Here is a 12,500-nt window from a genome sequence, read left to right on the forward strand (position 1 = left end):
ATATTGAACCACAATCCAGCTCTGTGTACAGGCACAGTCAAAAGTCTTCGAGCCCACCTTATGGTTTTCATAATATAAAAAAGGTATCCAATATATTTTTTCTGTACGAGGAAATGTATATGAAGTAGAATGTATATATGAAAACATCTGAAATTCAATTTTGTACAGTAAAATAAAAAAATAAATGAATAAATAAATATAAAACAAAATTGAAGACCGAGAGTATACAATGACTTCAAAAACCAGCCAGCCTACTCATTAATCGACACCAACAATACTCTAAACCTTCACAATGTGAAAGACTGATACACACACTCATTACATAGGTTACAGACTCCATCGACAACCACAACCACACTTCCCATGCACTCGATGTCATCTATACAACTTTGCTAAGCTGGATGAAGTCACCGTGGGGCAGAGGTACATAGGCTGTCACGTCCCCTTAAGGATAACCTGATGGTCCTCCAGTGGACTAAAATAGATTAACTCGTGTTTTTAATTCTGGCGAGCGTCAGGTTTAATTAGCTTCCTGTCACCACCTCGTTATAAAAAAAAAAAGTTCAACTGGATCCTAAGATTCTTCCGTACCGAAAGCCACAAGACTCTAATCGATCCCTTGGGTGTGACACGCCTTCATGAGCGAGGGAATTATTTCCAAAACTCGATGAACCCCTTCCATACCAGATGGTACTCTTCTCTTCATTCTCCCTGTCGCCATGAGATTCTATTCATCTCCGTGGCGCTCCCTTAATGGTAGCATAAGGATTATGTATCATGCTACTGGCTAAGTTCCATGTATCTGAATAAACTGCTTGATGTTATCCAGAATAATACAACAACAAAAAATCTTTATACATGGATAAACAGACGAGATACCATCTAGCCCTTTGGTACCGATGGGGTTCCACGACGTTGAATACTACTGGCGTCGACATGAATGGTATATAAATAGCTAGGAGGTACCAGAGATACCAAACTGCTGAGTAAAATAATCTGGCGCTAGTCAGAACAACACAACACTGTCAGACAAAGGGTGAAAAGAAAATTATATCGCCAGGCCCATCAGTCGTAAACCATCGCAATAGCGTATTCGGTCCACACATTACTACGTAGTATATACTATGTATAGATTAATGACTACCTAACTTTATATGGTCAATATTTTAAATAATTTGGTGACATCTCTACGGCCCAGAGTTTCGCAAAATAAAAAAGTTAAATGAATAAATCAACAAATAAATATCTATGTAAAAAAAAAAAAAAAAAAAAAATTAAAGTACTTTACTTCCATTATCCCTCCATTCAGGTGCCCGAGAGATCATTTCGGATTCAGACAAGGGTGGTTGAGGTTCATTTGATGTTGGAAATTTATTTATATGTCTTCCTGTGGTTGCAATATCTACCGCTCTAGTAAACACGCGTTCTGTTTAGTCGTCGTCAAAGTAAATATATGTGAATGTACAAGATCAATAACCAAATAGATTATGTTCACTGAATTTTATTCAAAATTCCATATAACACTGTTAACACAAACACACGCATATATATATATATATATATATATATATATATATATATATATATATATATATGCAAGTAATCACATCATCGTGATACAAAAATGCAAAATAACCACAGGAAAAGGGAAACTTGTAGACAGTAAGTACTTTCGTATATTACATCTGAAGATGTGTTATACGAAAGTACTTAGTGTCTACAAGTTTCCCTTCTCCTGTGGTTATTTTGCATTTATATATATGTATATATATATATATATATATATATATATGTATATATATATTATATATAACAAAGTAATGTCGTAGCACATTGGTAAAATTATACTAATGACCCACTTTCGGAGAAGAATAGGCAAAAATAAAAAGATCCGTATATTTCGATCACTAACTGTGATCCTCTTCTGCAGATGTGATTACAGAGTGGAGAGAAGCATGTATATATATACAAAAGTAGTGAGGTGAACAGGTAGGGACGGGGACTCAGGTCACGTGTCCGGCGCTACGTGGACATTGCTGGATTTTAGTGTAGAGGATATCTGTCTATTTACAGCTAAGGAAGTTATTTAATCTGGTGACCATTGGCCATTGGAGATATCATAATTGGAAAAATTATTTATTAAGGAGGATCCTATTTTCTTCTCAAACTGCATTTAGAGTTATAAATTATTTTAGCGTCGTCCCAATTTATTCGATGGTTTTTACTGGCGACATGCTGAAATCCGGTGGAGTTTTCTTACCCATATTTGACAGTACTTGTGCTCTTTAATCCTGGTAGTGAGGTCTCTACCACTTTGTTCCCAATATACATCATTACAATCTAAACAAGGTAATTTATAAACTCCAGTTGTATTACTCTTTAGTCTGTGATGTACATTGACAATTTTACTGAACAAATTATTGGGATAAATGAAGATGAAGTTGGCTTTTTCTTTCGGTAACAATTGAGACATCATTGATTTATTTATTGTATGGTAAATTTATGCAACAATTATCCCACTTATGCTTTGCTAAGGGCTTTCTGTAAAAACCACGGCGGGTATCCTAATCTTGTTAATTGATTTCGTACTTATATTAATTCCATGTCTAAATATTGTGGACTCCACTCTGTAATCACATCTCCTGAAGAGGATCACAGTCAGTGATCGAAATATACGGATCTTTTTATTTTCGCTTATTCTTCTCCGAAAGTGGGTCATTAGTATTATATATATATATATATATATATATATATATATATATATATATATATATATATATATATACATACATATATATATATATATACATACATATATATGATGATGGTGGAAAAAGAAGTCACGGGTCTAGTTCAGAGTTCCTGAGTTTATTCCTGACCGGTTTCGCTCTATGCTTTTTCATTCCTCTGAAGAAGCATAGACCAAAACCGGTCAGGAATAAACTCAGGAACTCGGAACTATACCCGGGACTTCTTTTTACACCATCATCAACTTGTCACAATGTACCAGCATATGTATTATATATATATATATATATATATATATATATATATATATATATATATAGACACACACACACACACACACACACACACACACACACACACACACACACACACACACACACACATACAGGGTATATACAAAGGGAGTCATGAAGGTCTCCCAGCCGGACGGACAGAGGGAGGGAGGGAGGGAGGGAAAGAGTCAGAGAGACAGAGACGGACAGAGAGAGTCAGACAGAGAAAGAGAGAAAGAGACAGGGAGAGAGACAGAGAGACAGAGAGACAGAAACAGAGAGGGGGACAGAGACAGAGAGGGAGACAGAGAGGTCTAGAACAACTTATACTAAAACAAAATTTCCTCGTACACTTTTCGTACACGTGTCGTACTGCGAGATGAATCCGCAAAACACCTTTGAAACAATCTTACGTTCTAACCTTCTTCCCTTCTTATGTTCAAACCGCGGTTCGTAACATGTACGTTCTAACCGCGGTTTGTAACACGTATCTAACCGCGGTTCGCTAACATACGTTCTAACCAGTTACACGTACGTTCTATCCGCGGTTCGTAACACATACGTTCTAACCCCGGTTCTTAACACACGTTTTAACTCGTAGTGTTCTAAAGCCTCCCGTTTGATATTCAGTTCAGTATATCACCACGCGTTAAGAGAGATGAGCTCATCGTACCACGACATGGAGCTTCCAGAGTATTTACGATATACGAGTGGCACACTTACGCCATCACTCATGAAAGTGACTCAATTGTGTCATGTCAACAAAACCCTTAATTGCGGTGACGTCAATTATTTATTCCTTCATTCATTTATTTACTTATGTGTTTATATATTCATTTCATATTTTATTATATATATATATATATATATATATATATATATATATATATATATATATATATATATATACTGTATATATATACATATTTTTTCTTTTTAGGTTTATGCGGCGCTGGCTCCCGCCGGACGTCCATTATCATTTCCTTCTGACTTCGGAGTATTTTACCCAGCTAAACATGAGTTTCCGTCCCTTACTTATTTTCCGCTAGATTTTGTTCCAGACGTCACCAGAATAAAATCGTTTGATACTGGATGAGACATATCCTTCAACGCGTGTGACTGTGTTGAAAGACTTAAGCGGACTCAATCATAAGAGTAGATACAGTATATGTATATATATATATATATATATATATATATATATATATATACATATATTATATACATATATATACATATATATATATATATATATATATATAATGTACATACATATATGTACACACATATATATTATATATATATATACATATGTATATTATATATATATTATATATATATACTGTATATATATATATATATATATATATATATATATATATATACTGCATTATAAAGTCACACCATAAAAAGTGGAAACACCGCTAAAGAAACTTGTTCTTCACGAGCACATATATCCAGATCAAGAAAACAAACATTAAATAACTGGTCAAATAATTAAATCGAAATTTATTATAAATTAGATATAATAGGTTTAAAAAATAGAATAAATTCACACAGTCTTTCAGTTTATCAATTCCTAGGGAAAATAAATCCTGCAGACACAGCTAAGCGCCTTTTGGCGTAAACTCACCTCCCCCACAGCAAACGAACATCACAAAAACTTCCGTGAACTCACAGTCCGACACCCAAGGACATAGAAAGGACACAAAGAGCATTCCACCTTCACCTCTTCCACTCCCGTCAGAACAAACCCTCCCTCAGCCCAAGGCACCCAGGTAACCTCTCAATCATATCACGGGAAGAAGATAGACAGCCAGACATAAGAATGGACAGAAAGACAGACAGAACAACGGATACGGACATACCAAAAGCTCTACTAATCCTTCTCGTGTTGAACTTCTCCGGCTCCGCGGGAGAGAGATAGAGAGCGAGCGAGAGAGAGAGAGCGAGCAGGAGAGTGAGAACAAGTGCGATCGAGCATGGATACCAGGAAACAAATAGGGCGAACGTCTCGACATGTAATACTCATCATTGCATCCCTTATGCAACCAGGCACCGAAATCAAACACTCTGGTCAGAGGCCTCCGGGGACGGTTCCAGAAAGTCCGGCAATCTGGAAGAAGCTAGGATAGTCGCCCAGAAACGAACACTGCTTTTTTTTTTTTTCTTCTTGTGGTTGGTTACTTCACGCAACAGATGGCTGTGCGTAAACATGTGGAAAGGTATGACTTTTGTCAGTATAGCACGAACACAAAAAGGCCTGTGATGGTGTATATAAATGTATATAAGCACAAGTACACATGTATACACATATATATGCGCATACGCCGTGTATGCGCGCGCGTGCGTGTATGCATGAGTATGTGTGTGTGTGTGTGTGTGTGTGTGTGTGTGTGTGTGTGTGTGTGTGTGTGTGTGTGTGTGTGTGTGTGTCGGTGTGTGTGTGTGTGTGTGTGTGTGTGTGTCTGTGTGTGTGTCTGTGTGTGTGCGTGTAAGTGATAATGTATACGAGTGTATGCATTGTATGTATGTATGTATGTATGTATGTATGTATGTGTGTATGAATATATGTATGTATGTATGTATGTATGCATGTATGTATGTATATGTGTATGTAAATGATAATGTATACGAGTGTATGCACTGTATGTATGTATATATATATGTGTGTGTGTGTGTGTGTGTGTGTGTGTGTGTGTGTGTGTGTGTGTGTGTGTGTGTGTGTGTGTGTGTGTGTGTGTGTGTGTGTGTGTGTGTGTGTGTGTGTGTGTGTGTGTGTGTGTGTGTGTGTGTGCGCGCGCGCATGTATGTGAGTGTGTCTGTATGCATGTGTATGTGTGTCTATATGCATGTGTGTGTGTCTGTAAGCATGTTGTGTGTAAGCATGTTTGTGTGTCTGTCTGCATGCATGTGCATGTGTATCTGTATGCATGTGTGTGTGTCTGTAAGCATGTTTGTGTGTCTGTAAGTATGTATGTACGTGTATGTGACCGTGTATATGCGCGTTTACATGTGATGTGTGTGGGTATGCGCGTGTGCATGTGTACATTTATGTAAGTATGCAGGTGGATGCGTGTTTGTGTTTGTGTGTATGCTTTTGTACGAATGTATGTGTGCATACATATTTGTGCATACGTATGTATGCACATGTATGCATACGTGTGTATGCATGCGTGTGTATATGACTGAATGGATGCATGCGTGTGTATGTACGCGTGTGTATGCTTGCGTGTGCCCGCTGGCCTATGCGCATCTGTGTATAAAGTAATAAATATCAGGTGGGTTTCACGTTGCACTGCACAATATCGTCCTCACCAAAGTTGGCACACTAGCGAGAGTACGAACAACACTTGGCACCACGACGGAATAAGAAATAAATAAATAAACGACACAATGATCCAATTAGTCAATCTCGACGCTCACGGCTCAAGAGGACACTAAGCAACAATGTCGCACGTACGGCGTTCGACAAGGCACTGAGCACAGACGAGCACGGTGCTGCTGCTGCTGCTGCTGCTGCTGCAGGCACCACGAGCGGGAAGACACTGGCTCCGGCACCTTTGAGTGCCACTCTGGGCAAGAGGTTGCGCGCACATCCAAGAGAGCAGGACTCTTCTTCTTACCACTAGTCTACCTCCAACCCTCCTCCTCCTCCTCCTCCTCCTCCTCCTCCTCCACCTTCTTATTTTCCCCCTTCTCCTCCTTCACCTTCTCTTCCACCTTCCTCTTCTCCTTCTTCCCCTCTTCCATCGCCTCTACCATCTCGTTCTTCAACTTGTTCTTCAACTTCTTCTCCACCTTCTTCTCCTCCTCTTTCTTGTCCTTCTTCCCCTTTGCTTCCTTCTGTTTCTTTATCCTCCTCCTTTTTCTTCTTATCCAACTCCTACTCCTGCTCCCCCCCTGCTCTTTTTCCTAAGTCATCTCTTCCTTTACCTCTTCCTCTCCTGCGTACTCCCCTTTCTTCTTTTCTTCCACCTCCCCCTTTTCTCCCTCCTGTTCCTCTTCTTTATTCCCCTCCTCCTCCTCCTCCCCCCTCCCCCTCCCTTTGTGCACCTCCTCCTCCTACTCCTTTCTCTCCTCATTCTTTTTTCTTCTTCTCCTCCTCCTCTTCCTCCCTTCTCCTCTTCCTCCTCCTCTCCTCATTCTTCTTTTCCTCCTTCCCAACTCCACTCAATTCCTTCTCGCTAATTCTACCGCCACTCCATTGGTCCTACCCCCCTCCTCTTCCCCCCACCCACCATCGGACTCCAATCTTCCCCAACACTAAATCACTCCCCATCAATTTACCTCCCTGACCACCACCACCACCCCTCCGCACTCCTCCATCTCCTTCCCTCCTTCACAGATACTCCACACGAAGTGAAGTGATAATAGTTTAAGATGAGGACGAGGATGTTACAGACTGATGGGGGTTGTGAAGATGGTGATGGTAGTAAATGATTAGGATGGTGATGGTGGTTGTAATGGTGCTGACCGTGAAGATGGTGAGGTGGTGAAGTCGATAGAGAACGTGAAGATGGTGAAATTGGTGGTGATGGTGGATACTGAGATGGAGATGGTGGGGATGGTGAGGTTAGACATGATAGTAGTGATAGTGGTGATGATTGCAGCGGTGTAGGGGAAGCTGTGACGTAGGAGTTGGTGAGGAGTGGGAGTGGGGAGTGGGATTGGGGGAAGTGGGAGTTGGGGGATGTGGTGTACCCGGGGAGAAGGGGGGAGGGAGAGATATCAAAAGGGGGGGTTTGGTAATTGGGAAAAGATTAAGGAAGAAAGGGGGTGGGAAGGAGAGACGAAGGAGGGTGGAGGGATGATGGGGAGGGAGAGGAACGGAGAGGGGAAGGGGGGCTACGGGAAGAGAACAGGGGGAAGAGGAATGGACGGAATGGCCGGGGCAGGAGAGGAACGTGGGGGGGGGGGAGAGAAACCGGGAATAGTGAACGAAGGGTGAGGAATCAGAAGGGACAGATGGACTAGGAAAAAAAAAAGCCGAGAGGCAAAGGATCGGTGGCCGGGGGACGGGGGGGGAGTTGAGATGAAAGGGAGAAGAATGGGGGAGAAGAAAGGGGGAGGAGGGGAACGGAACGAAGGGAGTACAAGAACGGGGGTAAAAGAATGGAGGGAGAGGAATGGGGTATAGGGACGGGGGAAAGTAGCCAGGGGGAGAGGGACGGGGGAGAGGAGCCAGGGGGAGAGGGACGAGGGAAGAGGAGCAGGGGGAAAGGGGCAAGGGGGGAAAGGGGCAAGGGGGGAAAGGGGCAAAGGGGGGAAAGGGGCAAGGAGGGAAAGGGACAAGGGGGAAAGGGGCAAGGGGGGAAAGGGGCAAGGGGGAAAGGGGCAAGGGGGAAAGGGGCAGGGGGTAAGGGAGAGCTGGGCGAGGAGAGGGGGAGATGGACGGTGATAGGGGGACGGGGGAGGGGAGAGGGGCAGGGGAGAGTGACAGAGGGAAAGGGGCAAAGAGTGAGGAGAAAGTAAAGAAAGAAAGACAGGCACAAGTTAAACTCCGAGCGGGGGTGGGTGGGGGTAATTATCTTAGAGCAGCGTTTTTCGACCTTTTTACCCTTGCGTAACCTTTAAAATAAATTGCATATCTCAATGAACCCTTGCGAAATATATATATATATATATATATATATACATATATATATTTATATATATATTTATATATATATACATATGTATATGCAAAACAAATCACTAAGCACACGTGACAATACTTGCAGAAACCACTTGGAAAATAAAAGAAATGAATACCGAACGTTTTCGTCTATTCAAGACATCATCAGGGTACAAAGGATACAAAAAATGACCAAAGGTCACAATATGTACATGGTGGTAGAGGAACTGGGAAAGGTCCAATGTTACCCGATTCCAGAAGAATTATTTACAATCTTTTTAATAATAAAATTATCTAACTTATACAAACCTAAGCTTAAATTCATATTATTTTCAAAACTATTTTTAATGTGATATGACTCAATTATGTTCCTTTCTACAATATTATGACATGATGTAATAACTTTTGTGTTTTCCCAGTCAATACTATGGGAGAGCTCTTTTTGGTGGACGAAAAGTCCGCTTGACATTTGACCCGTTCTTATGTTGTATTTATGTTGACTAATCCTTTTGTTTAAATCTTTTCCTGTTTGGCCTATGTACTTAAAATTACACACTTTACAAGGTATACTGTACATATATCCTTCTTTTTCATTTGGAGAATTCCTAATAAAATAGTTCTTAACAATAGGTTGTTATTAAATATCACCTGAATACCAAAGCTTTTAAATATTTGAGAAAGGGTGATAATATATATATATATATATATATATATATATATATATATATATATATATATATATATATATATACATGTGTGTGTGTGTGTAAATAAACTCATCTGCTGGGATTCGAACCCTCGCCAGCAGATGAGTTTATTTCCAATTGTCAAAATGACACAAACATATATATATACACATATACACCATCTCATTTTATTTTCATCGTAATAATAGTTTCGAAAGGATGATGTCTATAGTACGTTATTATAAAAACCAAGAATATATCGTGCGTGTTTAATTATATTACGTATATGAAATTAAATAAAAAATCAAAAGTGTATTAGCTTATCTCACTTGTTCTCGCGGAACCCTTAGGGACCTTTTGCGGAACCTTGGGGTTCCGGGGAACCCTGGTTGAGAAACGCTGTCTTAGAGGCTATCGGAAAAACTAGGGGGGTGGGGGGGGACTTCGAACAAAAGGGGATATAATAAAATGAGTCTGATTTTTTTTTTTTTTTGGGGGGGGGCATCTGATAATGAGTAGGTGCGTAGGGGGGTTACTCATCTGATGGGTGTATGTGAATGTGGAAAGGCGGGAGGAGATGAAGACTAAGAGGTAGTGGAGAAGAGAAGGAGGTAGAGGGTGAGAATGGAGCAGCGATGGTGAGAGATAAAAGAAAAGAAAGTGTGGTCGAAGAGACTGCCGAGGAGGAAGGAGAATGGGGATGGAGAAGAGGAGGGGGAGAGGGAAGGCGAGGGGGAGGGGAAATGGGGAAGGGTGGGTGGGGAAGAGGGAGGGCACGACTGATGGAAGGATTAGTGTTTGCGCGCGATGGGAGAGCGGTGTATAAAAACAAAGATAGGTCGTGTGTCAAATCCACTTTCGCTCCACTTTTGGGGAGGTAGGGAAGGAAGGAGGGAGGGGGGGAGGAAGGAGGAGGGGAAGGAGGGAAGGAGGAGGGAGATGAAAGGATAGGAAAGAGAGAGATGAAGAGGAACGAAAGGAGAAGGAAGATGAAGAAAGTGAAAGAGGGAAGCAGAGGAGATTGGAAGGAAAGAGGAGGTGAGGAAGGAAGAGGAGGAACGAGAGAGGAAGAGTAGATGGAAGAAGGAGGAGAAGAGGGAGAGAAGAGAGGAGTAGAGAGGAAGGGAAAAATAAAGAAAAGGACAAACTATACTCTACTCGCCCCGAACTAGAAACTATCCAATCTGTATCTAGTTTCATTCACCTAAAAGTAGACTACCATACGACGCCTAAACTCGAAGACTCTGAGAGTAAACAAAGGAGGACCAAAGTCCACTGTACTGTGTAGTAGCGTCCAAAGGTCTTCTTGTAACCTACTCACGAGCTTTAGCGAGTAGATACGAGTGTAACACTCACTGCTTCGTTTTGTATGTTCTTGTACAGTACAACATATTGTACAGTAGATTGGTGTAAATAATGTATGTAACATATGTAAAAAATCTTATCAACAAGCGTTTGATTAGTGTTTATATGTAAGGGAGACATGTTAGTGGAGTCACCTTAAATCTATCCTTCAATACAAACGTCTTATCGGTGAGACATCACACAAGAATTATTGCTAGAAAACATAACATCACTAACGTCTTAGGGTTATGACGTCAGAAAACAAGTCATTAACCCATTCAACTCGATGACAGAAAAATTTTCATTTGATCAAATAAAACAAAAAATCATAATAAAACAAAAATGTTGATGATCAAACACCAGAAAATACGTCATCAGTCCTCCTCGATAGGACTGATGACGTCATATTTTTCTGGTGCTGTTTGATCATCAAACATTTTGTTGTTTTATTATGATTTTTTGTTTTATTTGATCAAATGACAAGACATCTTGTCATCGGAGTTGAATGGGTTAATGACGTTACATAAGGGGCTAACGATGCTATTAAACCTATAACAATACCGTAAAAATGAGTGGCGTGTCACATGACACCAGACATGTCATACTCATGACGTCATACAGAGTCACGTGACCTCCAAGCAATTCATTACAATCTTATCATCCAGGATGCTTTATCATCGATATTGCTATTGAAACCATACATGTCATCACTGACGCAGAAATGTCACTGCCATGTCACTCGCATCACATCACTAATGTCGTATCACTTGTGTTAAAGTAAAGTTTGACCGATGGGGGAGAGGGACGGGACCTCACGAACGTAGGTCTTTTCTTCTAAATTACAATTTGGTAAGTGTAATTAGATCACTACAGGTAACTTATGTTATTACAATATCGCTTGTACACTAAATAGGTTACTAATGCACCATATACATTATGTCGTACCACTAAACGTTAATTTACAATCATCACATTACAACCGTCACACCACTGACGTAACATCACATCGTCATACCAATGACATAACACCATAACTGTCACATTATCCTACCATCACATCATAGCTTTCAGTACGTTGTTATCCCATCACTATCACATTATAACTACGACACTGTACTGCCATCACACCATAACCACTCCGTGACACCCCGGCCGTCGCTTCGGTACTGTCGTACCACAAAGCGCCGCACTAACCGCGCCGAGTGCGACATACAAGCTGAGCAGCCAGATTTGGGACACTGTGGGCCAGTAAGTAAGCCAACCGGACGCTCATCAGCTTCTAGAATCCTGGCTCTATCTCCCTTCCGTACATCCTATATCCGCCCCTTCACTGACCTCTAACACTCGCCTCTTAAACTGGTCTGATTCCCATTTCCATATCCATATACTCCTGTACTCCCTACCTTTATTCGCAATGCCTCCTCCTTCCCTCTTACCTTCGTAAGTTCGTCTCTGGTTTGCTGGTCACGCATTCCCATTCTTAAGAATTCCCTGAGTTTACTCTTGAAACCCATAAAGTTTCTACTTAGACTTCCCAAGATATCCAAACCCAGAACTCACTATCATCAAATACACAGCTCCAGCTTCCGCAAACCCGACCTCTCGCCACAATTCCTTCGTATTCTCTTTCTCTCTCTCTCTCAAGCAAAGTCTTTCGTCATCGCTGTCCTCGACAAATTCCGTCCCTCTCATCTTGTCTCGTGATGAGGTGCTTGGCATTCTCATCAATCGTGAATTCAATACGAAGAATCAAAAGATTCTGTCAACGACCAAAACTGTACACCCAAATCACGTGACCAAACTAACCACAACTATCTCTGTGCCAGTTGTATA

The 12,500-nt window shown here is 40.9% G+C and overlaps 1 protein-coding gene across 7 annotated transcripts in view; it reads right to left on the bottom strand.

Annotated features, from left to right (window-relative positions):
• for (cGMP-dependent protein kinase for) overlaps window positions 1-11,916 on the bottom strand; it is a 592,330-nt gene extending 580,414 nt beyond the window's left edge. For 2 of the 7 annotated variants that reach the window (XM_076211280.1, XM_076211274.1), the window contains exon 1: window positions 6,447-6,596. The gene's annotated coding sequence lies outside the window, so the exon portion shown is untranslated. Of the gene's footprint in view, window positions 1-6,338; window positions 6,354-6,446; window positions 6,597-11,718 lie in introns of those variants that run through there. The other 5 variants (XM_076211276.1, XM_076211277.1, XM_076211281.1 and 2 more) reach the window with 5 other exon arrangements.
• Window positions 11,917-12,500: the final 584 nt, after the last annotated feature.

This window comes from Oratosquilla oratoria, chromosome 28, assembly GCF_046742065.1.
Source record: "Oratosquilla oratoria isolate Oo_2021 chromosome 28, ASM4674206v1, whole genome shotgun sequence".
NCBI lineage: Eukaryota > Metazoa > Arthropoda > Malacostraca > Stomatopoda > Squillidae > Oratosquilla > Oratosquilla oratoria.